The 26,183-nt window shown below is 53.3% G+C and overlaps 1 protein-coding gene and 1 pseudogene across 1 annotated transcript in view; both read right to left on the bottom strand.

Annotated features, from left to right (window-relative positions):
- Window positions 1-26,183, bottom strand: part of M1AP (meiosis 1 associated protein) — a 344,775-nt gene that overhangs the window by 59,677 nt on the left and 258,915 nt on the right. The gene's annotated exons all lie outside the window — the stretch shown is intronic.
- On the bottom strand, window positions 9,904-11,566 carry LOC146863531 (microtubule-associated protein RP/EB family member 1 pseudogene; annotated as a pseudogene).

Below are 26,183 nucleotides of genomic sequence, written 5' to 3'. Positions count from 1 at the left end.
CCCGCATTGGAAAAGGTGGCGGTGAAGAAACAAAGAGGGCCCTACTGGGCCCCCTCTTTCCTCAGGCCCATGGGATGCATGCAGGTGGCACATGGTGTTCCTCCCTGTCTGCATGCACCCCTTTCCTTCGCGGTTTCGACTTCACAGTCCATGCCAGGCAGGAATGGGCTTTGGCGTTCCCATGGCAGGACCTTTTAGAAAGGCACCGCCATGGGATCGCCAAAGGACCACCCACCAGACAACAAAGGAGGTCGTGGGCGTGGGAACTGGCGGTGGCATGGCGGCCCGCTCTCACACCACCAAACTCGCAATCGGGCCCTTAGTCTTTTTGCATTAACCAAGTAAACCAGTTTTTGATGTTGATGGCGTCGGGTCTGCCACAGAATGATGCGAGTCCCAAGAGCTGGGAGCAGTAACTTGGAATGTGGATCTTGGTTAACTGAGACATAAGAACTGGTCCCAAGCGAGTTCACTTGGCTGCAGTGACTGCCCGGCTCCAATGTTGTACGTATGTTTGAAGGGTGATGTTGGTGAAAGCTGCAAGCAGAGGGGTGACTAGGAGGGAGCAGTGACTAGGAGGGAGGGTGACTAGGAGGGAGCAGTGACTAGGAGGGAGCAGTGACTAGGAGGGAGGGGTGACTAGGAGGGAGCAGTGACTAGGAGGGAGCAGTGACTAGGAGGGAGGGTGACTAGGAGGGAGGGGAGACTAGGAGGGAGGGTGACTAGGAGGGAGGGGAGACTAGGAGGGAGGAGTGACTGGAAGGGAGGGTGACTAGGAGGGAGCAGTGACTAGGAGGGAGGGGTGACTAGGAGGGAGCAGTGACTAGGAGGGAGGGTGACTAGGAGGGAGGGGAGACTAGGAGGGAGGGTGACTAGGAGGGAGGGGAGACTAGGAGGGAGGAGTGACTGGAAGGGAGGGTGACTAGGAGGGAGGGGTGACTGGGAGGGAGCAGTGACTAGGAGGGAGGGTGACTAGGAGGGAGCAGTGACTAGGAGGGAGCAGTGACTAGGAGGGAGGGGTGACTAGGAGGGAGCAGTGACTAGGAGGGAGGGTGACTAGGAGGGAGCAGTGACTAGGAGGGAGCAGTGACTAGGAGGGAGGGGTGACTAGGAGGGAGCAGTGACTAGGAGGGAGGGTGACTAGGAGGGAGGGGAGACTAGGAGGGAGGGTGACTAGGAGGGAGGGGAGACTAGGAGGGAGGAGTGACTGGAAGGGAGGGTGACTAGGAGGGAGCAGTGACTAGGAGGGAGCAGTGACTAGGAGGGAGGGGTGACTAAGAGGGAGCAGTGACTAGGAGGGAGGGTGACTAGGAGGGAGGGGAGACTAGGAGGGAGGGTGACTAGGAGGGAGGGGAGACTAGGAGGGAGGAGTGACTGGAAGGGAGGGTGACTAGGTGGGAGGGGTGACTGGGAGGGAGGAGTGACTAGGAGGGAGGGGAGACTAGGAGGGAGGGGAGACTGGAAGGGAGGGTGACTAGGAGGGGGTGACTAGGAGGGAGGGGTGACTAGGAGGGGGGGGGGGTGACTAGGAGGGGGTGACTAGGAGGGAGGGGTGACTAGTAGGGGGTGACTAGGAGGGAGGGGTGACTAGAAGGGGGTGACTAGGAGGGAGGGGTGACTAGGAGGGAGGGGGGTGACTAGGAGGGAGGGGAGACTAGGAGGGAGGGGAGACTGGAAGGGAGGGTGACTAGGAGGGAGGGGAGACTGGAAGGGAGGGTGACTAGGAGAGGGTGACTAGGAGGGAGGGGTGGCTGGGAGGGGGGGGTGACTAGGAGGGGGTGACTAGGAGGGAGGGGTGAATAGGAGGGGGTGACTAGGAGGGAGGGGTGACTAGAAGGGGGTGACTAGGAGGGAGGGGTGACTAGGAGGGAGGGGGGTGACTAGGAGGGGGTGACTAGGAGGGAGGGGTGACTAGGAGGGGGTGACTAGAAGGGAGGGGTGACTAGAAGGGGGTGACTAGGAGGGAGGGGTGACTAGGAGGGAGGGGTGACTAGGAGGGGGTGACTAGGAGGGGGTGACTAGGAGGGAGGGTGACTAGCAGGCAGGGGTGACTGGAAGGGAGGGTGACTAGGAGGGAAGGGTGACTAGGAGGGAGGGGAGACTAGGAGGGAGCAGTGACTAGGAGGGAGGGGAGACTAGGAGGGAGGGGTGACTAGGAGGGAGGGGAGACTAGGAGGGAGCAGTGACTAGGAGGGAGGGGTGACTAGGAGGGAGGGGTGACTGGAAGGGAGGGGTGACTAGCAGGCAGGGGTGACTAGGAGGGAGGGGTGACTAGGAGGGAGGGGTGACTAGGAGGGAAGGGTGACTAGGAGGGAGGGTGACTAGGAGGGAGGGGTGACTAGCAGGCAGGGGTGACTAGGAGGGAGCAGTGACTAGGAGGGGGTGACTAGGAGGGAGGAGTGACTAGGAGGGAGCAGTGACTAGGAGGGGGTGACTAGGAGGGAGGAGTGACTAGGAGGGAGGGGTGACTAGCAGGCAGGGGTGACTGGGAGGGAGGGTGACTAGGAGGGAGGGGTGACAAGGAGGGAGGGGTGACAAGGAGGGAGGAGTGACTATGAGGGAGGGGTGACTAGGAGGGAGGGGTGACTAGGAGGGGGTGACTAGGAGGGAGGAGTGACTAGGAGGGAGGGGTGACTAGGAGGGAGGGTGACTAGGAGGGAGGGGTGACAGGAGGGCTGACAAGGAGGGAAGGGTGACTAGGAGGGGGTGACTAGGAGGGGGTGACTAGGAGGGGTGACTAGGAGGGAGGGGTGACTAGGAGGGAGGGGTGACTAGGAGGGAGGGGTGACTAGGAAGGGGTGACTAGGAGGAAGGGGTGACTAGAAGGGGGTGACTAGGAGAGAGGGGTGACTAGGAGAGAGGGGTGGCTAGGAAAGAGGGGTGACTAGGAGGGAGGGGTGACTAGGAGGGGGTGACTAGGAGGAGGGTGACTAGGAGGGGGGTGACTAGGAGGGGGGTGACTAGGAGGGAGGGTGACTAGGAGGAGGGGTGGCTAGGAGGGAGGGGTGACTGGGAGGGAGGGGTGACTGGGAGGGAGGGGTGACTGGGAGGGAGGGTGACTAGGAGGGGAGGTGACTAGGAGGGGGGGTGATTAGGAGGGAGGGGTGACTGGGAGGGAGGGTGACTAGGAGGGGGTGACTAGGAGGGAGGGGTGACTGGGAGGGAGGCTGACTAGGAGGGAGGAGCGACTAGGAGGGGGTGACTAGGAGGGGGGTGACTAGGAGGGGGGTGACTAGGAGGGAGGGGTGACTGGTACGGAGGGTGACTAGGAGGAGGTAACTAGGAGGGAGGAGTGACTAGGAGGGAGGGTGACTAGGAGGGAGAGGTGACTAGGAGGGAGGGGTGACTGAAACGGAGGGTGACTAGGAGGGAGGGGTGACTAGGACGGGGCGACTGGGAGGGAGGGTGACTAGGAGGGGGGTGACTAGGAGGGAGGGGTGACTGGGAGAGAGGGGTGACTGGGAGGGAGGGTGACTAGGAGGGAGGGGTGACTGGGAGGGAGGGGTGACTGGGAGGGAAGGTGACGTAGGGCGGTGACTAGGAGGGAGGGATGACTGGGAGGGAGGGTGAATAGGAGGGAGAGGTGACTAGGAGGGGGTGACCCAGGAGGGGGTGACTAGGAGGGAAGGGTGACTAGGAGGGGGTGACAAGGAGGGAGGTGACTAGGAGGGAGGTGACTCGGAGGGGGTGACTGGGAGGGAGGGTGACTAGGAGGGAGGGTGACTAGGAGGGAGGGGTGACTAGGAGGGAGGGGCGACTAGGAGGGGGTGACTAGGAGGGAGGGGTGACTAGAAGGGGGTGACTCGGAGGGAGGGGTGACTAGGAGGGAGGGGTGACTAGGAGGGGGTGACTAGGAGGGGGGTGGCTAGGAGGGGGGTGACTAGGAGGGGGGTGACTAGTAGGGAGGGTGACTAGGAGGAGGGGTGGCTAGGAGGGGGTGACTAGGAGGGAGGGGTTATTGAGAGGGAGGGTGACTGGGAGGGAGGGGTGACTGGGAGGGAGGGTGACTAGGAGGGAGGGTGACTAGGAGGGGGTGACTAGGAGGGAGGGGTGACTGGGAGGGAGGCTGACTGGGAGGGAGGAGCGACTAGGAGGGGGTGACTAGGAGGGGGTGACTAGAAGGGGGGGTGACTAGAAGGGGGGGTGACTAGGAGGGGGGGTGACTAGGAGGGGGGTGACTAGGAGGGGGTGACTGGGAGGGAGGGTGACTAGGAGGGGGTCACTAGGAGGGAGGCGTGACTGGGAGGGAGGGGTGACTGGTACGGAGTGTGACTAGGAGGGGGTAACTAGGAGGGAGGAGTGACTAGGAGGGAGGGTGGCTAGGAGGGAGGGGTGACTAGGAGGGAGGGGTGACTGGGACGGAGGGTGACTAGGAGGGAGGGGTGACTAGGAGGGGGCGACTGGAAGGGAGGGTGACTAGGAGGGGGGTGACTAGGAGGGAGGGGTGACTGGGAGGGAGGGGTGACTGGGAGGGAGGGTGATTAGGAGGGAGGGGTGACTGGGAGGGAGGGGTGACTAGGAGGGAGGGGTGACTGGGAGGGAGGGGTGACTGGGAGGGAGGGGTGACTGGGAGGGAAGATGACGGAGGGGGGTGACTAGGAGGGAGGGATTACTGGGAGGGAGGGTGACTAGGAGGGAGAGGTGACTAGGAGGGGGGTGACTAGGTGGGGGTGACTAGGAGGGAAGGGTGACTAGGAGGGGGTGACAAGGAGGGAGGTGACTAGGAGGGAGGTGACTAGGAGGGGGGTGACTAGGAGGGAGGGTGACTAGGAGGGAAGGTGACTAGGAGGGAGGGTGACTAGGAGGGGGGGTCACTAGGAGGGAGGGGTGACTAGGACGTGGGGTGACAAGGAGGGAGGAGTGACTAGGAGGTGGTGACTGGGAGGGGGATGACTAGGAGGGTGGGGTGACTGGGACGGAGGGTGACTAGGAGGGAGGGTGACTAGGAGGGAGGGTGACTAGGGGGGGGTGACTAGGAGGGGGTGACTGGGACGGAGGGTGACTAGGAGGGAGGGTGACTAGGGGGGGGTGACTAGGAGGGGGGTGACTAGGAGGGGGTCACTAGGAGGGAGGCGTGACTGGGAGGGAGGGGTGACTGGTACGGAGGGTGACTAGGAGGGGGTAACTAGGAGGGAGGAGTGACTAGGAGGGAGGGTGACTAGGAGGGAGGGGTGACTAGGAGAGAGGGGTGACTGGGATGGAGGGTGACTAGGAGGGAGGGGTGACTAGGAGGGGGCGACTGGAAGGGAGGGTGACTAGGAGGGGGGTGACTAGGAGGGAGGGGTGACTGGGAGGGAGGGGTGACTGGGAGGGAGGGTGACTAGGAGGGAGGGGTGACTGGGAGGGAGGGGTGACTGGGAGGGAGGGGTGACTGGGAGGGAAGATGACGGAGGGGGGTGACTAGGAGTGAGGGATTACTGGGAGGGAGGGTGACTAGGAGGGGGTGACTAGGTGGGGGTGACTAGGAGGGAAGGGTGACTAGGAGGGGGTGACAAGGAGGGAGGTGACTAGGAGGGAGGTGACTAGGAGGGGGGTGACTAGGAGGGAGGGTGACTAGGAGGGAGGGTGACTAGGAGGGGGGGTCACTAGGAGGGAGGGGTGACTGGGACGTGGGGTGACAAGGAGGGAGGAGTGACTAGGAGGTGGTGACTGGGAGAGGAATGACTAGGAGGGTGGGGTGACTGGGACGGAGGGTGACTAGGAGGGTGTGACTAGGAGGGAGGAGTGACTCGGAAGGAGGGGTGACTAGGAGGGGGTGACTAGGAGTGGGAGGGGTGACTGGGAGAGAGGGGTGACTGGGAGGGAAAGTAACAGAGGGGGTGACTAGGAGGGAGGGGTGACTAGGAGAGAGGGGTGACTAGGAGAGAGGGGTGACTAGGAGGGAGGCGTGTTTAGGAGAGAGGGGTAACTAGGAGGGAGGGGTGACTAGGAGGGAGGGATGACTAGGAGGGAGGGGTGACTAGGAGAGAGGGGTGACTAGGAGGGGGTGACTAGGAGGGGGGTGACTAGCAGGGAGGGGTGACTAGTAAAGAGGGGTGACTAGGAGGGAGGGGTGACTAGGAGGGGGTGACTAGGAGGGAGGGGTGACTAGGAGGGAGGGGTGAGTAGGAGGGAGGGGTGAGTAGGAGGGGGTGACTAGGAGGGGTGACTAGGAGGGGGTGACTAGAAGGGAGGGGTGACTAGGATGGAGGGGTGACTAGGAGGGAGGGGTGACTAGGAGGGAGGGGTGACTAGGAGTGAGGGGTGACTAGGAGGGGGTGACTAGGAGGGAGTGACTAGGAGGGAGGGGTAACTAGGATAGAGGGGTAACTAGGAGGGGGCAACTAGGAGGGAGGGGTGACTAGGAGGGAGGGGTAACTAGGATAGAGGGGTGACTAGGAGGGAGGAGTGACTAGGAGGGAGGGGTGACTAGGAGGGAGGGGTGACTAGGAGGGAGGGGTGACTAGGAGGGAGGGGTGACTAGGAGGGGATGACTAGGAGGGGGGTGACTAGGATGGAGGGGTGACTGGTAGTGAGGGGTTACTAGGAGGGAGGGGTGACTAGGAAGGAGGGGTGACTAGGAGGGGGTGACTAGGAGGGAGTGACTAGGAGGGTTGGGTGACTGGGATGGAGGGATGACTAGGAGGGAGGGGTGACTAGGAGGGGGTGACTAGGAGGGAGGTGTGACTAGGAGGGAGGGGTGACTAGGAGGGAGGGGTGAGTAGGAGGGGGTGACTAGGAGGGGTGACTAGGAGGGGGTGAATAGGAGGGGTGACTAGGAGGGGGTGACTAGGAGGGGGTGACTAGGATGGAGGGGTGACTAGGATGGAGGGGTGACTAGGAGGGAGGGGTGACTAGGAGGGAGGGGTGACTAGGAGTGAGGGGTGACTAGGAGGGGGTGACTAGGAGGGAGTGACTAGGAGGGAGGGGTAACTAGGATAGAGGGGTAACTAGGAGGGGGTGACTAGGAGGGAGGGGTGACTAGGAGGGAGGGGTGACTAGGAGGGAGGGGTGACTAGGAGGGAGGGGTGACTAGGAGGGAGGGTGACTAGGATGGAGGGGTGACTAGGAGGGAGGGGTGACTAGGAGGGGATGACTAGGAGGGGGGTGACTAGGATGGAGGGGTGACTGGTAGGGAGGGGTTACTAGGAGGGAGGGGTGACTAGGAGGGAGGTGTGACCAGGAGGGAGGGGTGACTAGGAGGGGGTGTAGTAAGTACAAATCATTTGGACTGTCAGATTGATTAATTTTGTCATCAGGTCTCCTTTCACGACCCAAAGATGGATGCTGCTTGTGGTATTGGTGGCTGTCCACATTAAATTTCCAACAATGGCTCCTGTGGAACAATGTAAAAATACACAATATAGCAAAGCGTATGATAACTTTATTTCGGTCAGAAGACCATAAAAGTGCAAATAAAATACATACATACATAGCACATGAAATAAAATAATAAATATAGGTATATCACTTATTAAAAAAAGAATTAAACAGTGAGTTATCAGACGTATTTCGATAATTTAAATTGGTTTAAAAGTTATCCTACGGCGCCACATACCATAAAGGAAACGAGAGAGAGCAAATACAACGGGCGGCGAGGTATCATATTTAAGAACTCTACATGCCTGCACACAATGTCTAAAACCCAGATTTCTACATATTGGGATAAGCCAAGTTTTGCGTTTGTTGCTATATGCTGGACAGAAAAATAGAACATGAGTGACATCTTCTCTAATGTAATTACACGCCGGACAAGTTTCATTTTCAGTTTTTGCCCATTTCGAAGTAAATGACCTAATAGGTAGGGAGCCATACCTTAATTGAGCATATAGTTTCCTCGCTAGAGGGGGTTGGACTACATCAAAGAATTCCTCCCACCCCATTTCAGATTTAACTGAGAGGAACTCAATAGAGAGCCTACCATAGGATGTTGACCGTTGCAGTGCACTTAGATTTTGCTGCCTCACCAGATTTAACAACTGGGCCCTAGATATTCTCGGGCAACTCAACTCAGGGGTCCCCCATAACAGAGGCAAGCCTATTTTGAAAGAAAGAGCCTTAATATGGGAAAGCCATGTAATATTTTTGTTTTTTATCTGTTCCCAGACCTCCCGAAATTCAGTTCTATAGGATACCAGCTCAGGTACTGACCAGAGCCTCCTCCAATAGAGTAAGGATCGCACAGCTGCCAACTTCTCAATGGACTCCAGACCCAAGTCCATTCGCAAGGGGATGAGGGGTGTACTTTTCGGTAGGCCCACCAAATTCCTCATAAAGGCCTGTTCCACCCTCAGAAGGCTAAGAACGTTCTTATGGCCCCAAAGTTCGGCGCCATAGATGGATGTTGTCCGACCCTGGAGGCCATAGATCTCAAGGGCGGGCGCAACCGGTTTGGAGATCGATACTCTCTGAAGCTTGCCAATACCCCCAGCTATTTGTGAAAGTCTAAGGGCGGATCTGGTAATCTGATGGCCCCAGCCAAAATCCTCCGTCAAAGTGATCCCAAGATAGATGAAGGTCTTGACTCGTTCCAACGGAACACCATTCCGAAGAGGGTTCGGGCGCGTACGCCTCGGGGGATTAAAGATCATAAACTTGGTTTTATCCAAATTGATCTCCAATCCCCTCGAGGCGCAAAAGCACACGAAACCATCCAAGACACGCTGGATGCCCGAAGATGTTCGGGATAGCAACAGGGTGTCATCCGCGAACATTAATGCGGGCACCCGTCCGGTCGTCAACCAAGGAGCATCATTGTCCTTTACATCATTTAGGGTGTCGACAAGGCCATTAATAAATAAGCTAAAATGGGTAGGGGCTAAAACGCACCCCTGCCGGACACCCCTGGAAACAGGGAAGCGGTCCGAGAGATCCCCGTGTCTCCCACACCTGACCCGTGCATAATTTCCAACATGCAAACGGGTCAGGATATTAAGCATGTATGGCGGAAGGCCCAGGTCAGCCAATACCTCCCACAATTTTTCCCTAGGGACTAAGTCAAAAGCAGCCCGCAGGTCCACAAAAACAAGGTAGAGGCTGCCACCCTCAACCCTTGTGGTTTTCCAAAAAAGGACATGGAGCCGGAAGATTTGGTCCAAGGTTCAGATACCGGATCTAAATCCAGCCTGGAGGGTAGATAATATTTCCCGTTCCTCCATCCAAGCTTGTATCCTGTCCAATATGATTCTACCCATTAGTTTTTGTGTTGTGTCTAACAGGCTAATGGGCCTGTAATTTGAGTGGGTAAGTGGGCATCCCTTCTTGTAGATGGGGACAATCCCAGCCCCCAGCCAGGTGTCCGGTGGATCAGACCCCATAAGAATCGTGTTGAACAAGATAACAAGATATGGCGCCCATATTTTTGGCTGGGATCAGGACAGGTCCCCCGGCAATTTATCGAGCCCGGGAGCCTTGTTTGGGAGCAACCTAGCTATGGCAGATTCTACCTCCTTCAAGGTGATGCTCTCTGGGGGGTCAGAAGGGTACAAGCTCGGTCCCGACCCTCCACCCGAGGCCCCTGCCAGTCAATACTCATGACGGGGGGCAGGGGGCCGGTCAAGTGTCGCGGCTCCCTCCTGTTGGAGCCCTAGGGCAAGCTTAGAGCTTAGACAAAATGTGGCATCATACTCCAAGCATGCGTATAGTGCCCCGAAATGTGCTTCCCACACTGATTATATATTCTTAACTGACGTTTTTTTTTCTCTGGATTCCATACAGATATCATGCATTACACAACTGCTTTATAACCAAGGTTTGCGTTCTACTACATCTTTTAGGACAACTTACCATCATAATGGTTTTAAGCACATCAGGATCAATCAGTCTGAGTACTAGAACCCCCCCCTTCCCACCCACAAAAATCCTGCAAGATACATGGAAAGGAATGAATGAAACGGGCACGACAAATAGCACAAGGAGACAGTGCAAGAACAAATCATTTTAAATACAAATATTAAACTCTTGACATGACATAGATATGGAAGGTCGGGTAGGAGAATGAGAAACTGCGGACAGCTAAGAAGGGAAACAAATTGTAAAATCAAATTTGTAGGGTGCTAATTCCAACTTTTAACTAGCACATACAGTCCTATCTGTGGCCACATAGGAGTGTTCATTTCAGACTGTATGGAAGGTAACTTTGGGAAAATCTTAAAACCACAAGACACTTGCGAGCCTCTAGTTACAGGCATGATGCAGACTTCATTCAAGCCCTTCGATGTGGCCCACGGATCCTTGGGTGTTCTGTGGGAGTAAGACAGTCAATCCCGCGGCACCAGCTTGGAAGCGTACTTTAAATACTCTTAAGGCATTTATTTATCAAGAAGTTCCATTTCGCTTTGATCTAGCTTAACCATTTCGGCCATCTAGGTCCAATTAACTTCTGTTCCTTAAGCATCCATCACGGCCTGCTTCATGCACCCACGACATCTCCAGCTTTCCTGGCCATCATCTGCATAAACCATTCTGGATTAACAAAATGCTGACACCTTGCTGCACATACTATACCTGCTAGATGTTAATACTGCTCTAAGAAATGAGAAAAAGCTCCTACTCAACCCCAGTGGAAAAGGATTGATACTTCAGCAAGTGCACTTTAAGGAGTGAGGTCTTTTGCTTCTGAAAGAAAGTCCTCTGAGAATAATAAAAAAGGGGAATATTTTTACAGATAAGCACATGATTTGGGGTGAAGAATTCCGATGATAGCTAGGCTGTTTTGATGGGCATTAGTATTCCTCTTGGTCTTCTGGTGGCACTCCTTCATCTGGTACCACAAAACCCTCCTCTGTGGCATAGAGAATTTCTATGATCTTCTGTAGTACTGGGTCAGTTTCTCCTTCATTCTCCTGGTAGATCAACCCAATGTTTCTCAGCTTCCCAAAGTAAAAGTCTCTCTCTTTCTCCAGGTCTTCCACCGTTACTTTGAGTATGTTAATCTGCTGCATAAGTTCTGCCGAATCATCCTCTGCATTGCCTACAGCCTTTTTATTTCATGCAGGCCCAGATTTTTCAACTACAGGGTTTCTTTGGGGAGCGACTGCCGTTCTCTGTGGAGCAATTTTTGCCATTTTCTTAATGCCTTGAGAGGAGTCTTTTCTGGCGGTCTTTGCTTCTGTAGCTCCTATCAATAGGTGATCTGAACTGGAGTTGAGCAATTTCTTCGGCTTATTCAAGACAGGTGCTGCAAGAGTGGGTGCTGCTGCGGTCTCCTGGCCTGGTCGGGCTGCTGCCGGATCATAATCTTTTCCATCATAATTTGCATCAAAAAACCTTTTGAACCACTGAACATACTCAACGTTGTCCTGGAATTTTCCTTTCAGCAGCTTATCCACTGGAATGATTTTATCCACACCCATTTTCTTGAATGCTGCTTGCAACAGTTTGAAGCTGTGCGTGTGCTCGCTCTCTGGTCTGGCTTGGAATGTAACTTTCTTCAGTGGCATTGAACCAGGGAACAGCATGTCCATGAACTGACAGTAGGCGCTACCTGAGCAAAGACGTTCAATTTTGGTTAGATTCAGCTGCAGAGACTCGTTGATCCATGCAAGCATATCATGCCGACAGAAGTGGAATATACATTGACTGCCATCTTCTGTGCTACCCGTCGCCTTCAAACCGGCACCGCCCGTGTTGACGTCATGCACAAAGGCAAAAGACCGGCGTAAAAGGGGACGTCCAAACGAGAAGTAAGACCATATACAACGTGATCCTTGTACGTTCAAAAATGTTTATATACATAAATCATCACAATTATATTAAAAATAAAAACCAGTGTGTGGTGTCACCCCAGTGAACATGGAATCTATGGAACAGTGCGTGACATTTAGTGACAAAAAAAAGGTTTCCATAATGACAAAATCGACCATCAAATTTAGTACATGATAAACTCAGCCTTCTATTCTATTATTAGAGTCTGCAAGGTGGTTCGTTGTTAGGTCTTGTCGGCGGCGTTTCGACCCTGTTATCAGTAGGGGGTCTCTGCAGGACCCAGCAATGCAGGGGCAACTGTGGGATGATGATAAAATGGAATAAATCAGGCTGGCCTAAAACAGCCCACAGGCTGCATAGGTATGCTAATGAGCAAGGAAGTGATAGGCTATCCAAGTGAAAGTTGGTGCACCCCAAGGATGTGCAGGTATGGAGGGGGTACTCACGCGAGACCCCGCCGGAAACTAGCAAAGGGGAAAGGGGCAATAAAGCTCATCTTAATATTTTGTATCAAAAGAAGGAATTGCTGGTGGAACCAATGGTAAAAGGGACTTACCCCAGTGAGGGGAAGGACAGTGAAGGTAAGTGCCATGTGCAGTGACCGGCATCTATCTTTATCAACCACGTCAATCCGCGGTGTGGGTAATTCTGCCGCAGCACACACGGCGTTGGTGCTGGTCGGGCGAAATTCTGTAAGAAGAGAGGAAATCCGATGTGGCGAATGGTGCAGGTTACCCGAATAACGAGCAAGAAAAAGGAAATTAAAATAAAAAACAGGCTGAGCGCCCATCATTCGCTCGCGCCGTACTCAAGCAGCAACGACGGCCGCTGCATAAAGCGCATGGGAATCGGGAACCCCATGAGCCCGTCCCCTCCCGAGAATGACAAGGGGTCGCACTCATGGCGTGAAGTATTCTCCCCAAAAAGAGCGGGAAGGCAGCAGCCCGTGGAGGGGGCTGAGCCGCCCGCCTTCCCTGCTTCCCTGCAGCGAGCGCCGAGTGATGAACGTGCGCCCTGTGACGATCACAGCGGACTTATAATCAACAACTAATAATACAGGGAACAATTCAAGGGATTAGAATTGACCAATATTTAAAAAACAGTGTACAATATGTACAAGGGAGGATGTTTTCCAAGTCGAGTTACCGGAGTTCACGGTAAAAGAGACCCATTCGTGGTTGGTCATCCGGTTTCTTAGCCCGTTCACACTGTGCTTTTAAAAAGGGTAAATGTTGGAGAATAGCGGGTCTCGGATTGCAGATCCGATCCCATCAAATGAAGGGGAGGTTTGCCATATTAGATGATGTCTTCCCATATATGAACGGCCTCAGTGAACGAGCCGGGGTCGCCGAGCTGTCCGTGTACATTGAGGCGGCTGTCAGTGTGCCGCACTATGAACCTCATCCCTGAGGGTCTGTCAGTGGTGAACGACCAAAATATAGAATCCAAAATATAGACAGGACAGAATTTCGACTCTGAAATATAGATAGGACAGAATATCGAATTATCAAAATATACATAGGTCAGAATATCGAAATAGGGGTATGAAATATCGATTTCCATAATATAGAATTTAAAAATATAGATTTCCATAATATCGATTTTTTTTTAGTGTTATGTATGGTAGTATATGTGTTAAAATTATGTATTATTTTTGTAATGTATGTTTACATTTTTTAAACTAATGAATGTTATGTTATGTTATGTTAAAATCACTTATATAGCGCGCAGCTGCCCCAACGAAGGGGCGTCCCGACGCTAGTAGCAGTTTCCAGAAGAAAAAAAAAAATGATTAAGCCATGGGAAAGAGAAAGGTTTTTATAGCTTTTCGAAAGGAGGTCACACATTCCAGGCTGCGGATCTTTAGAGGAAGGGAGTGCCATAGCTTGGCTGCCAAGAGACGAAAAGACTTGCCACCAGCTCTCGATCTCTTGACTCTGGGAACAGAGGCTAGGATCAATTCAGAAGAACGCAGCATACGGCTAGGGATGTATGGGGTGATCAAGTCAGACAAGATCTCGGGGGTGGAGAGCTTTAAGATTTTGAAAGTGAGACATAGGGATTTGTAGTCGACCCTTTTTGAGATAGGCAGCCAATGAAGGCGTAGGACAGCCCCAGTTCCTGAACACGATCTCGAGAGACCGAGGATGGCGCGGGCTGCTGAATTCTGAATACGCTGAAGACGATTCAGTTCCGCCTTATTGGCGCCTAGCAGCAGAGAATTGGCGTAATCTAGCCTCGAGAGGATAGTGGCCTGGACTATAAGTTGACGTGTAGCCGGGTCAAAGAATAGGTCTTAAGGTACGTAAAAGACCAAAGCATGTGCCAGCTATTTTTTTGGTGTGCTCTTGGAAGCGCAGGGTTGAATCAAACAGAAACCCAAGGTTCTTTACCACCAATTTGGGGGAGGGGGCAGGACCCAGAGACGGAGGCCACCATTGGGAGTTCCAGAGCTCCCTGTCCCTGCCTACCAGGAGGACCTCGGATTTACTGGCGTTGAGCTGGAGACAATTCTCTGTCAGCCAGCCCGCGATAGCCTCAAGGCCTATCCGAAAGTGAGAGGCATCGTGAGCATGATCGTCCGAAAGAGCCACCATAAGCTGGGTGTCGTCCGCATAAGAGACCATGGAAAGACCATGGTGACGGGCGACAGCAGCTAAGGGTTGCACGTAAAGGTTAAACAGGGCCGGACTTAAGGCCGAGCCCTGAGGAACCCCCTGCTCAATGGGTTTGATGGAGGAATGTAATGTAATTTAATTTTTGCGTAATTTAATTCCGTAGCGGGTTGTGGGTTTATAGGGGAATAGGGTGGGAAGTAATTTAATTGTAATAAAGTAAATATTAATTATATTTATATGTTTTGATAATTAATTGATTGATAATTAATTATTAATTGGTAATTAATTTTATTAATTGGTAATTAATTATATTAATAGATTAATTGATAATTATGTTAATTGTATTTTTTATTATTAGGAGTGGGTTGTGGGTTTATAGGGGAATTGGGTGGGAAGTACATTAATTGTAATAAAGTAAATATTAATTTTTATTTATATGTATTGATAATTAATTATTAATTGGTAATGACTTTTTTTAATTGGTAATTAATTTTTTCCAATGGCAATTAATTTTTATCAATTGGTAATTATTTTTAATTAACTTTTTATTGGTATTGATAATTAATGTAATCTTATTTTAATATTAAATCATTACTTTCCCTACTGTTGCACTCTCAGGAATGGGAATAGTATTTTTTACACTCCCGCTATCCAACTCTTTCCCTACTGTTGCACTCACTGGAGTGAAAATAGTAATTTTTACCTTCCCCCTATCCAATGCTTTCCCTACTGTTGCACTCTCTGGAGTGGGAATTGTACCTTTTACCCTACTGCTATCCAACGCTTTCCCTACTGTTGCACTCACTGGAGTGGGAATAGTAATTTTTACTCTCCCGCTATCCAACACTTTCCCTACTGTTGCACTCACTGGAGTGGGAATAGTAATTTTTACCCTTCCGCTATCCAACTCTTTCCCTACTGTTGCACTCACTGGAGTGAGAATAGTAATTTTTTACCTTCCCGCTATCCAATGCTTTCCCTACTGTTGCACTCTCTGGAGTGGGAATAGTAACTTTTACCCTTCCGCTATCCAACGCTTTCCCTACTGTTGCACTCATTGGAGTGGGAATAGTAATTTTTACCCTTACGCTATCCAACACTTTCCCTACTGTTGCACACACCGGAGTGGGAATAGTAATTATTCCCTTCCCGCTATCCAACGCTTTCCCTACTGTTGCACTCTCTGGAGTGGGAATAGTAATTTTTACCCTCCCGCTATCCAACGCTTTCCCTACTGTTGCACTCTTTGGAGTAGGAATAGTAATTTTTACCCTTACGCTATCCAACGCTTTCCCTACTGTTGGAGTCACTGGAGTGGGAATAGTAATTTTTCCCTTCCCACTAGCCAACGCTTTCCCTACTGTTGCACTCTCTGGAGTGGGAATAGTGATTTTTACCCCTACGCTATCCAACGTTTACTCTACTGTTGCACTCACTGGAGTGGGAATAGTAATTTTTACGCTCTCACTATCCAACAAAATCTCTAATATTTTACATTACTTTTATTATTTTTACATTTTAAGCTTTTTTATATTATATTATGTACGTTTTATTTAATTGTTTTTAATATTTAATTACTTTTATATTATTTTTAATACATTTAAAAGATTCGATATTTTAGCTAACTATATTTTAACATTATATATTTTGGAATCGATATTTTAGTACTTACCTGTTTGTAGATAGGGAGTCTATATTCTGTCTTTCTATATTTTGGCGTCGATATTTTGGGCATTCTATATTATGTCCCTCGATATTTAGTCACTGAACCCTGTCAGTACTGGGTGACTGGACCCACCCCAGAGCGGGATTCAGCTCCCAGTTGGACACACCCACAGCTACAGCCGCATCCCTGAGGATCTGTCAGTACTGGGTGACTGGACCCACTCCAGAGAGGGATTCAGCTCCCAGAAGGACACACCCACAGCTACAGCCGCATTCCTGAGGGTCTGTCAGTACTGGGTGACTGGACCCACCCCAGAGCGGGATTCAGCTCCCAGAAGGACACACCCACAGCTACAGCCGCATCCCTGAGGTCCTGTCAGTACTGGGTGACTGGACCCACTCCAGAGAGGGATTCAGCTCGCAGAAGGACACACCCACAGCTACAGCCGCATCCCTGAGGGTCTGTCAGTACTGGGTGACTGGACCCACCCCAGAGCGGGATTCAGCTCCCAGAAGGACACACCCACAGCTACAGCCCAGATGAACCACATACACTCAACGGGTATGAAGTAACCACCTTACTTCCAATGTATCTATCGATGCACATCCTTCTTGAGGTATGAACATTCGGTCACGTGACAGTTGTAGGAAGATGAGCTCAGACATTTCGACCCTCGTTTGAGCAGCTTGAGACAGGAACATAGGAATCTGGGGACCTTACGATGGATGGGCGTGAACCCAAAACACACTGTGACCTGGTGCCTGTTTGTGGACCTTCCTGCCTCACATTACCAGCTCGTCCAAGATTCTTCATCCCAGGGCTTAGCACGTGCAGTGCCGAGGAGCTGCAAACCCATGACGACCCTTCCAAAGACCTCCATCTTTCATCTTAAGTACTCCTACAGACACCCACCCTCTTCACTATGAAGAGGCTAAAGGTATCGGCAGCACTTCTGGGTTTTTTGGTGCACTCTTTCGAGGCGCCTTCTTATTCCCACTGTACAGCTCCTGAGTAAATTGGTTATTTAAATACTTACTGAGTTTATATAGTGAAAAGTCACCGATTTATGTAGTAGCAGTGTACTGGCCTGTATTTATTTATGTGGTAGGGGTGCACTGGCCTGTATTTATTTATGTGGTAGGGGTGCACTGGCCTGTATTTATTTAATCAGTAGGGGTGCAGTGGCCTGTATCCATTTATGTGGTAGGGATGCAGTTGCCTGTATTTATTTATTCAGTAGGGGTGCAGTGGCCTGTATTTATTTATGTGGTAGGGGTGCAGTGGCCTGTATTTATTAATTTAGTAGGGGTGCAGAGGCCTGTATTTATTTATTTAGTAGCGGTGCAGTGGCCTGTATTTATTAATTTAGTAGGGGTGCAGTGGCCTTTTTTCATTTATTTAGTTGCGGTGCAGTGGTCTCTATTTTTTTATTAGTGGTGCAGGGGCCTGTATTTATTTAGTAAGGGTGCATTGGCCTGTATTTATTTATTCAATAGGGGTGCAGTGGCCTGTATTTATTTATCTGGTAGGGGTGCAGTGGCCTGTATTTATTTATCTGGTAGGGGTGCAGTGGCCTGTATTTATTTATTCAATAGGGGTGCAGTGGCCTGTATTTATTTAGGAAGGGTGCAGTGGCCTGTATTTATTTAGTAAGTGTGCAGTGGCCTGTATTTGTTTTTTTAGTTGCAGTGCAGTGCCCTGTATTTATGTATTTAGTAGGGGTGCAGTGGCCTGTATTTATTTAGTAAGGGTGCAGTGGCCTGTATTTATTTTTTTAGTTGCAGTGTAGTGCCCTGTATTTATGTATTTAGTAGGGGTGCAGCGGCCTGTATTTATTTAGGAAGGGTGCAGTGGCCTGTATTTATTTATTTAGTTGGAGTGCAGTGCCCTGTATTTATGTATTTAGTAGGGGTGCAGTGGCCTGTATTTATTTAGGAAGGGTGCAGTGGCCTGTATTTATTTATTTAGTTGGAGTGCAGTGAGTGCCTGGTGTTTATTAATGTCGTAGCGGTGCAGCAGCCTGTAATAATTTATTTAGTAGGGGTGCAGTGACCTGTATTTATTTATTTAGTCGAAGTGCAGTGGTCGGTATTTATTAATTTAGTATTGGTGCAGTGACCTGTATTTATTTAATTAGTAGTGGTACAGTGACCTGTATTTATTAATGAAGTTAACGGTGCAGTAGCCTGTATTTATTTATTTAGTAGTGGTGCAGTGACAAACAAGTTACTTACCTTCGGTGACGATATACCTGTAAGAAACATTAGTTAGTTAGATTCCTTACCTTAGAATATCCCCAGGCGTCAGCCTGGATCTGGAAAGATTTTTCGTCAGCAGTACCCTTGCGCGTCGGTAGGCGTCGTCTGCGATTCCGCGTCCGTCGTCGGTGTCGTGATCGCCGGGATGACGTTGGAGTACTTAGACGCCGCCCTCGCATGCCGACTACAGTTCTGTACATAGCTTTCCGCACCAGAAACGCAGAGCCATGCAAGAAACCGACACTGGTGCCATGCAACTAGGGCCCTGAAAGGGATGACCTTAACCCAAGATATCAGTTCGCAGAACGGGGAGGATGGGTGGGGCGGTAAGGAATCTAACTAACTAATGTTTCTTACAAATATATCGTTACCGAAGGTAAGTAACTTGTTCATCTGAAAGAAACACGTTAGTTAGATTCCTTACCTTAGTATAGATACCCCAGCAATACCAACCCCGGTGGTGGGTCTGCGAACCAAGATCACACCAGGAAGTCCTGGAGAACGGAACGGCCAAAGAAGCCATCTCTCCAGACTTGGCTGTCCAGGCAGTAATGTCTGGCAAACGTGTGCAGCGAGGCCCACGTAGCTGCCTGACAAATGTCCTGCAGAGGGACTCCCCGTCCCAAGGCAGTAGTAGCCGCTGTGGCCCGAGTGGAATGGGCCCTCAGCCCCACAGGAGGATCCTTCTTAGCCAAGGAATAACAGACCTTAATGCACAAAACGACCCACCGAGAGATGGTCCGCTTGTGCACTGCCCGCCCCTTCTTAGCGTCCACGTAGCCAACGAAGAGTTGGTCGTCCACCCGGAACTGTTTGGTGCGGTCCAGATAGAAGGAAAGTGCACGGTTTGGGTCCAGACGGTGGAGCCTCTCTTCCTCTTTCGAGGGATGAAGAGGCGGAAAGAAGGTGGGCAAGGTAACAGACTGCCCGATGTGAAGGGCAGTAACCACCTTAGGAAGAAAAGAAGGGCGAGTCCTCAGAACAACCTTGTCCGGATGGACAGAGAGGAAAGGAGGCTTAGAAGAAAGAGCCTGGAGCTGACTCACTCTTCTGGCAACCAGGAAAGCAGTCTTGACAGTCAGAAGACGAAGAGGACAGTCATGAAGTGGCTCAAAAGGAGCGCACATGAGATAGGTTAACACCAGATTCAAGTCCCACTGAGGCATTACAAAGGGGACAGGAGGAAACATGTGAGTAATGCCTTTTAAGAATCTATTTACAACAGGGGACTTGAAAAGAGAAGGCTGATCAGGAAGCTGTAAGAAGGCAGAAACAGCTGAAAGATATCCCTTGATGGTACCCAGAGCAGAGCCCTGCTGGGCCAGGGAAAGAACAAAGAGGAGAACCTCAGAAAGAGGGGCGGAAAGGAGATCCACAGCCTTTTCTGTGCACCATGCCACAAATTTGTTCCACCTGCAGGCGTATACCGTTTTAGTGGAGGGACGCCTGGCTGCCAGAATGACATCACAGGCTTCAGGAGGCAAGTCAAATGGCATCAACTGCCGCCGCTCAATCTCCACGCATGGAGGTGGAGGCTGGACAGGTTCGGGTGGAGGACCGTCCCCTGCTGCTGCGACAGAAGGTCCTCCTGAAGAGGCAGTCGGATCGGGGGATCGACGGTCATACTGAGTAGCTCGGGATACCAAACTCTTCGAGCCCAATCCGGAGCCACAAGGATGACTTGGGCCCGGTCGCGCTGAATCTTCTTCAGCACTCTGGGCAGAAGTGGTATAGGCGTAAAGGCGTATAACAGACCGTAACTCCACTCACGACGAAAAGCGTCTCCGAGCGAGTGCCGCCTTGGAAATTCCAACGCGCAGAACTGATGACATTGCGCGTTCTCTTCGGTGGCGAATAGATCTAACCAAGGCTCTCCCCATTGCCGAACGAGGCCTTGCGCCAGGTCCGAGTTCAGACGCCATTCGTGATCCATCATGCACCTGCGGCTGAGTTCGTCCGCCCTGGCGTTTAGAGAGCCCGTCAGGTGTTGAACCACCATGGTGATGCCCTGATGTTTCAGCCATGTCCAGAGGCGCAGAGCCTGCTGACAAAGGGTCCACGACCCCATCCCGCCCTGTTTGTTGCAAAACCACATGGCGGTGGTGTTGTCCGTGAACACCTGCACTACACTTCCCCGGACAGAGGGAAGGAATGCCGCAGCTCCAATAAGTTGATATGGAGCCGGGACGCCGCCGGAGACCAGAGGCCTCTGATCTCCGCCTCTCCCATGTGGCCCCCCCCATCCCTGGAGGGACGCATCCGTCACCACTACGTGCTCCGGTTGGGGTAGGGAGAGGGATCTGCCGCAGACCCAATCGCTGTCCGTGAGCCACCACTGCAACTGTCTTGCAGTGCCCTTCGAGATCAGGACGTGGTCGGACAGTTTGCCCCGATGTTGAGCCCACTGGAACTTCAGGTCCCACTGCAGAGCCCGCATCCTCCACCTGGCGTGATGTACCAGCAGGATGCAGGAGGCCATCAGGAGGCCGTAGGACCATCCTGACCGAAACTCGTGATAAAGGTTGAAAGATCGGAATCTGAGCCTGAATATCCCGAACCCGCTGTTCGGGAGGGGAGACCCAAAACTGCGCCGAGTCCAGAACCGCTCCGATGAAAAGGAGCTTCTGGGAGGGACTCAGATGTGACTTCGGCACGTTGATGGAGAACCCCAGCGAATGCAGGTCGGCCGTAGTCTGGAGGTGGGAGACGACTGCCTGGGGCGAGCGCCTTCAACAACCAGTATTCGAGATAGGGGAAGACTGGAACCCCTAATCTGCGCATATGAGCTGAGACCACTGCCATCACATTCGTGAACACCCAAGGGGCACTGGTGACGCAGAAGGGGAGCACGGTAACTGAAAGTGCTCGTGGCCTACCGTGAACCGCAGGTAACGCCAGTGGGCCGGCAGGACGGTATGTGGAAATAAGCGTCCTGCAAGTCCAATGCTACCATCCAGTCTCCAGGGTCTAGGGCAGCCAGAACCTGAGCTAAAGTCAGCATCGTGAACTTCTCCTTCCGGAGGAAGGCGTTGACGCTCCTGAGGTCCAAGATAGGGCGTAGGCCCCCTTTGCCCTTCTTGGGAACCAGAAAGTAGTGGGAGTAACAACCCGTCCTACTTCTGGGCCAGGAACGCGCTCGATGGCCCCCTTGGCCAAGAGGGCCGTAACTTCCTCCTGCAGAAGTCGCAAGTGATCCCCCGACATTCGGTGGTACTGCGGTGGCATGGCTGGAGGGGTCGCCTCAAAGGGGAGGGAGTAGCCCCTTCGGACGATTTGCAGCACCCACCTGTCCGAAGTGATGGTACGCCAGTGGAGCAGGTGATGGCAAACTCTGCCTCCCACTGGCGTGGAATGGGCCTGAAAGCTCGGACTAGGAAGGCTTTGAGGCAGATGCTGCAGGAGCATATGTGGACTGACCGGCTCTCTGTCCCCGTGCTCCGCCACGGCGGAATCCACGTCCGCGATCGCGTTGAGGCTGGTTCTGCGGCCCGTGGCTGGACGAACGTGCGGGGGTGCCCCTTCCTTGGCCACGAAAGGGACGAAAAGCGGAAGTTTGCTGGCGCTGGACCGAGTGGCCCAAGGGCTTGGACGTAGCCCTGGAGTCCTTAAAGCGCTCCAGCGCGCTATCCGCTTTGTCGCCAAAAAGGCGACGGCCATCAAAGGGCATGTCCATGAGGGTGCGCTAGACATCCCCTGAAAAGTTTGTGGACCTCAGCCAGGCGTGATGACGAATCGCCACCGTCGTCACAATCGCTCTACCCAGCGAGTCCGTGATGTCTAGTCCACATTGAATGGAGTACCGTGCTGCGTCCCGCCCCTCAGCAAGAGCCTGGGCGAGCCGTGTCCTGGCCTTCTCCGGACACTGAGGCAGCACGTCCGCCACCGTATCCCACAAAGAGTGGGTGTAACGGTCCAAAAGGCACGCGGTATTAATGGACCGCAACCCCAGACTGAGGGAGGAAAACAGTTTCTTCCCAAACTGCTCCAACCTTTTGGATTCCCGATCCGGAGTTGCGGATGGGAAGGCGGTTTGGGACGTAGAAGCCTGGATAACCAGGCTCTCAGGGGTGGGGTGTACTGACAGAAACCTGGAGTCGCCCGGAGCAGGGCGGTGGCACCGGGTCACGTACCGATCCACAGGAAAGACTGTGGAGGGCTTGGACCAAGTGCCCATCAGAACGTTAGTGAGGGCCTCACTGAACTGCAGTAGAGGCTCCGAAGAGCTTACCGGCGGTTGAAGCACCTCAGTGAGGAGGTTAGTCCTCACGGCCGCTGCTCCCATGTGGCCCCCCCCATCCCTGGAGGGACGCATCGTCACCACTACGTGCTCCGGTTGGGGTAGGGAGAGGGATCTGCCGCAGACCCAATCGCTGTCCGTGAGCCACCACTGCAACTGTCTTGCAGTGCCCTTCGAGATCAGGACGTGGTCGGACAGTTTGCCCCGATGTTGAGCCCACTGGAACTTCAGGTCCCACTGCAGAGCCCGCATCCTCCACCTGGCGTGATGTACCAGCAGGATGCAGGAGGCCATCAGGAGGCCGTAGGACCATCCTGACCGAAACTCGTGATAAAGGTTGAAAGATCGGAATCTGAGCCTGAATATCCCGAACCCGCTGTTCGGGAGGGGAGACCCAAAACTGCGCCGAGTCCAGAACCGCTCCGATGAAAAGGAGCTTCTGGGAGGGACTCAGATGTGACTTCGGCACGTTGATGGAGAACCCCAGCGAATGCAGGTCGGCCGTAGTCTGGAGGTGGGAGACGACTGCCTGGGGCGAGCGCCTTCAACAACCAGTATTCGAGATAGGGGAAGACTGGAACCCCTAATCTGCGCATATGAGCTGAGACCACTGCCATCACATTCGTGAACACCCAAGGGGCACTGGTGACGCAGAAGGGGAGCACGGTAACTGAAAGTGCTCGTGGCCTACCGTGAACCGCAGGTAACGCCAGTGGGCCGGCAGGACGGTATGTGGAAATAAGCGTCCTGCAAGTCCAATGCTACCATCCAGTCTCCAGGGTCTAGGGCAGCCAGAACCTGAGCTAAAGTCAGCATCGTGAACTTCTCCTTCCGGAGGAAGGCGTTGACGCTCCTGAGGTCCAAGATAGGGCGTAGGCCCCCTTTGCCCTTCTTGGGAACCAGAAAGTAGTGGGAGTAACAACCCGTCCTACTTCTGGGCCAGGAACGCGCTCGATGGCCCCCTTGGCCAAGAGGGCCGTAACTTCCTCCTGCAGAAGTCGCAAGTGATCCCCCGACATTCGGTGGTACTGCGGTGGCATGGCTGGAGGGGTCGCCTCAAAGGGGAGGGAGTAGCCCCTTCGGACGATTTGCAGCACCCACCTGTCCGAAGTGATGGTACGCCAGTGGAGCAGGTGATGGCAAACTCTGCCTCCCACTGGCGTGGAATGGGCCTGAAAGCTCGGACTAGGAAGGCTTTGAGGCAGATGCTGCAGGAGCATATGTGGACTGACCGGCTCTCTGTCCCCGTGCTCCGCCACGGCGGAATCCACGTCCGCGATCGCGTTGAGGCTGGTTCTGCGGCCCGTGGCTGGACGAACGTGCGGGGGTGCCCCTTCCTTGGCCACGAAAGGGACGAAAAGCGGAAGTTTGCTGGCGCTGGACCGAGTGGCCCAAGGGCTTGGACGTAGCCCTGGAGTCCTTAAAGCGCTCCAGCGCGCTATCCGCTTTGTCGCCAAAAAGGCGACGGCCATCAAAGGGCATGTCCATGAGGGTGCGCTAGACATCCCCTGAAAAGTTTGTGGACCTCAGCCAGGCGTGATGACGAATCGCCACCGTCGTCACAATCGCTCTACCCAGCGAGTCCGTGATGTGTAGTCCACATTGAATGGAGTACCGTGCTGCGTCCCGCCCCTCAGCAAGAGCCTGGGCGAGCCGTGTCCTGGCCTTCTCCGGACACTGAGGCAGCACGTCCGCCACCGTATCCCACAAAGAGTGGGTGTAACGGTCCAAAAGGCACGCGGTATTAATGGACCGCAACCCCAGACTGAGGGAGGAAAACAGTTTCTTCCCAAACTGCTCCAACCTTTTGGATTCCCGATCCGGAGTTGCGGATGGGAAGGCGGTTTGGGACGTAGAAGCCTGGATAACCAGGCTCTCAGGGGTGGGGTGTACTGACAGAAACCTGGAGTCGCCCGGAGCAGGGCGGTGGCACCGGGTCACGTACCGATCCACAGGAAAGACTGTGGAGGGCTTGGACCAAGTGCCCATCAGAACGTTAGTGAGGGCCTCACTGAACTGCAGTAGAGGCTCCGAAGAGCTTACCGGTGGTTGAAGCACCTCAGTGAGGAGGTTAGTCCTCACGGCCGCTGCAGGGAGCTCCAGGTGTAGGGCCACCACAGAATAAGTCGCACCCTCCTCCATAGCCACGGAAGGAGGAGAGATGAAACCAGTGTCAGGCGAAGTGTCTAGACCACTGGCATCCCCCAGCTCGTCTGCCCAGTCCTGACTTAACTGGTACTGCTGTGCCAGAGGGTCCTCAGACCCCTCCCACTCCTCCCCTTCATCTGACTCCTGGTAAACAGGCAGAAAGGACGGAGCCGGGTCATAGATGAAATGCTCACCCATCGACGCCGGAGACGACGTCGAGCGGCGCCGCTCAGACGCCAGACCCGGACCGGGGTTGAAACTAGAGACGCGTTTTGTGCGAGGACCACGCCGGGAGCGGCACCATGGGGGTCAGCGCCGGCGGAGGGGTCGTTAGGTCAACCAGCGTCGAGCGTCGACTGGGATCCAGGCCTGGATCCCACGGGGACCTGCGGCGTCGGGACCGACGACGGCGCCGGGGCCGAAGCCGCCGGCTCACTAGGCCCCCCAGTCGGACCTGCGGGGCCCGGAGGCGCACCGGCAGGCCTCGACGGTGGAGCGAGACTCCTCATGGCCACGAGGAAGTCCCGAATCTCGCCCGGAGTCGCATGAGGCCCAGGGACCGGAGGGTATGGGTCCGGATGTGACTCTTGCGACTCCGGCGGAGCCGCGCGGGTGGTGCCACCCGAACCCTCGGCCGAGTTGCGCGACTGGCGAGGGGAGGTCAAAGAACGATGTCGCTTCTTCGACTTCTTTTTACTGTGACGCGACTTAACAGAATGCGAGGACTTCAATCCTGGCGAGCGGTGATGACTTCGGCACCTCGACCGGGACCTCGAGCGGCGCGGAGCCGACTGCCGGATCTCGAGGAGCTTGCGGGACCGCTACCGCCTAGCCTTCGAGGTCAAGGCCCGGCAGTCGGGGCACGACTTGTCATCGTGGTCAGCCCCAAGGCAGTAGAGACACCGATGGTGGGGGTCGGTAACCGACATCAGTCGGTGACAGACGTCACACGGCTTGAACCCGGGCATCCCTACCGGCACCGGGAGTCGAAGTCGACTCAGAAAGAGAGACAAAAATGTCCAAAAAGTTTGTCGAAAAATGACTAAGGGTACGCTCTTCCCGGACCTGCGCTTACTGGCACGGAAAAAAGAAGAACTGACGTCAGCGCGCGAGGGCGGCGTCTAAGTACTCCGACAATGTCATCACGGCGATCACGACGCCAACGACGGACGCGGAGTCGCAGACGACGCCTACTGACACGCATGGGTACTGCTGACGAAAAATCTTTCCAGATCCAGCCTGACGCCTGGGGATATTCTAAGGTAAGGAATCTAACTAACATGTTTCTTTCAGATCTGTATTTATTAATGAAGTTAATGGTGCAGTAGCCTGTATTTATTTATTTAGTAGCAGTGCAGTGGCTCATATTTATTTAATTCGTTGGGTTGCTGTGGGTGTTATTTGTTTATTTAGTAGGGGTGCTATGGCTGGTGTTTATTTATTTAGTAGGAGTGCAGTAACCCGTATTTATTTATTTAGTAGGAGTGCATTGGTGTGTATTTATTTATTCAGTATAGGAGTGGGCAGAATTTATTCATTTAGTAGGAGATGAAGGAAGTGACCTGCTCGGG

This window comes from Triturus cristatus, chromosome 2_2 (genome assembly GCF_964204655.1).
Source record: "Triturus cristatus chromosome 2_2, aTriCri1.1, whole genome shotgun sequence".
Taxonomy (NCBI): Eukaryota; Metazoa; Chordata; class Amphibia; order Caudata; family Salamandridae; genus Triturus; species Triturus cristatus.
Note: the sequence above shows the minus strand (reverse complement) of the source record. Positions and strands in the feature narration are given on the sequence as shown.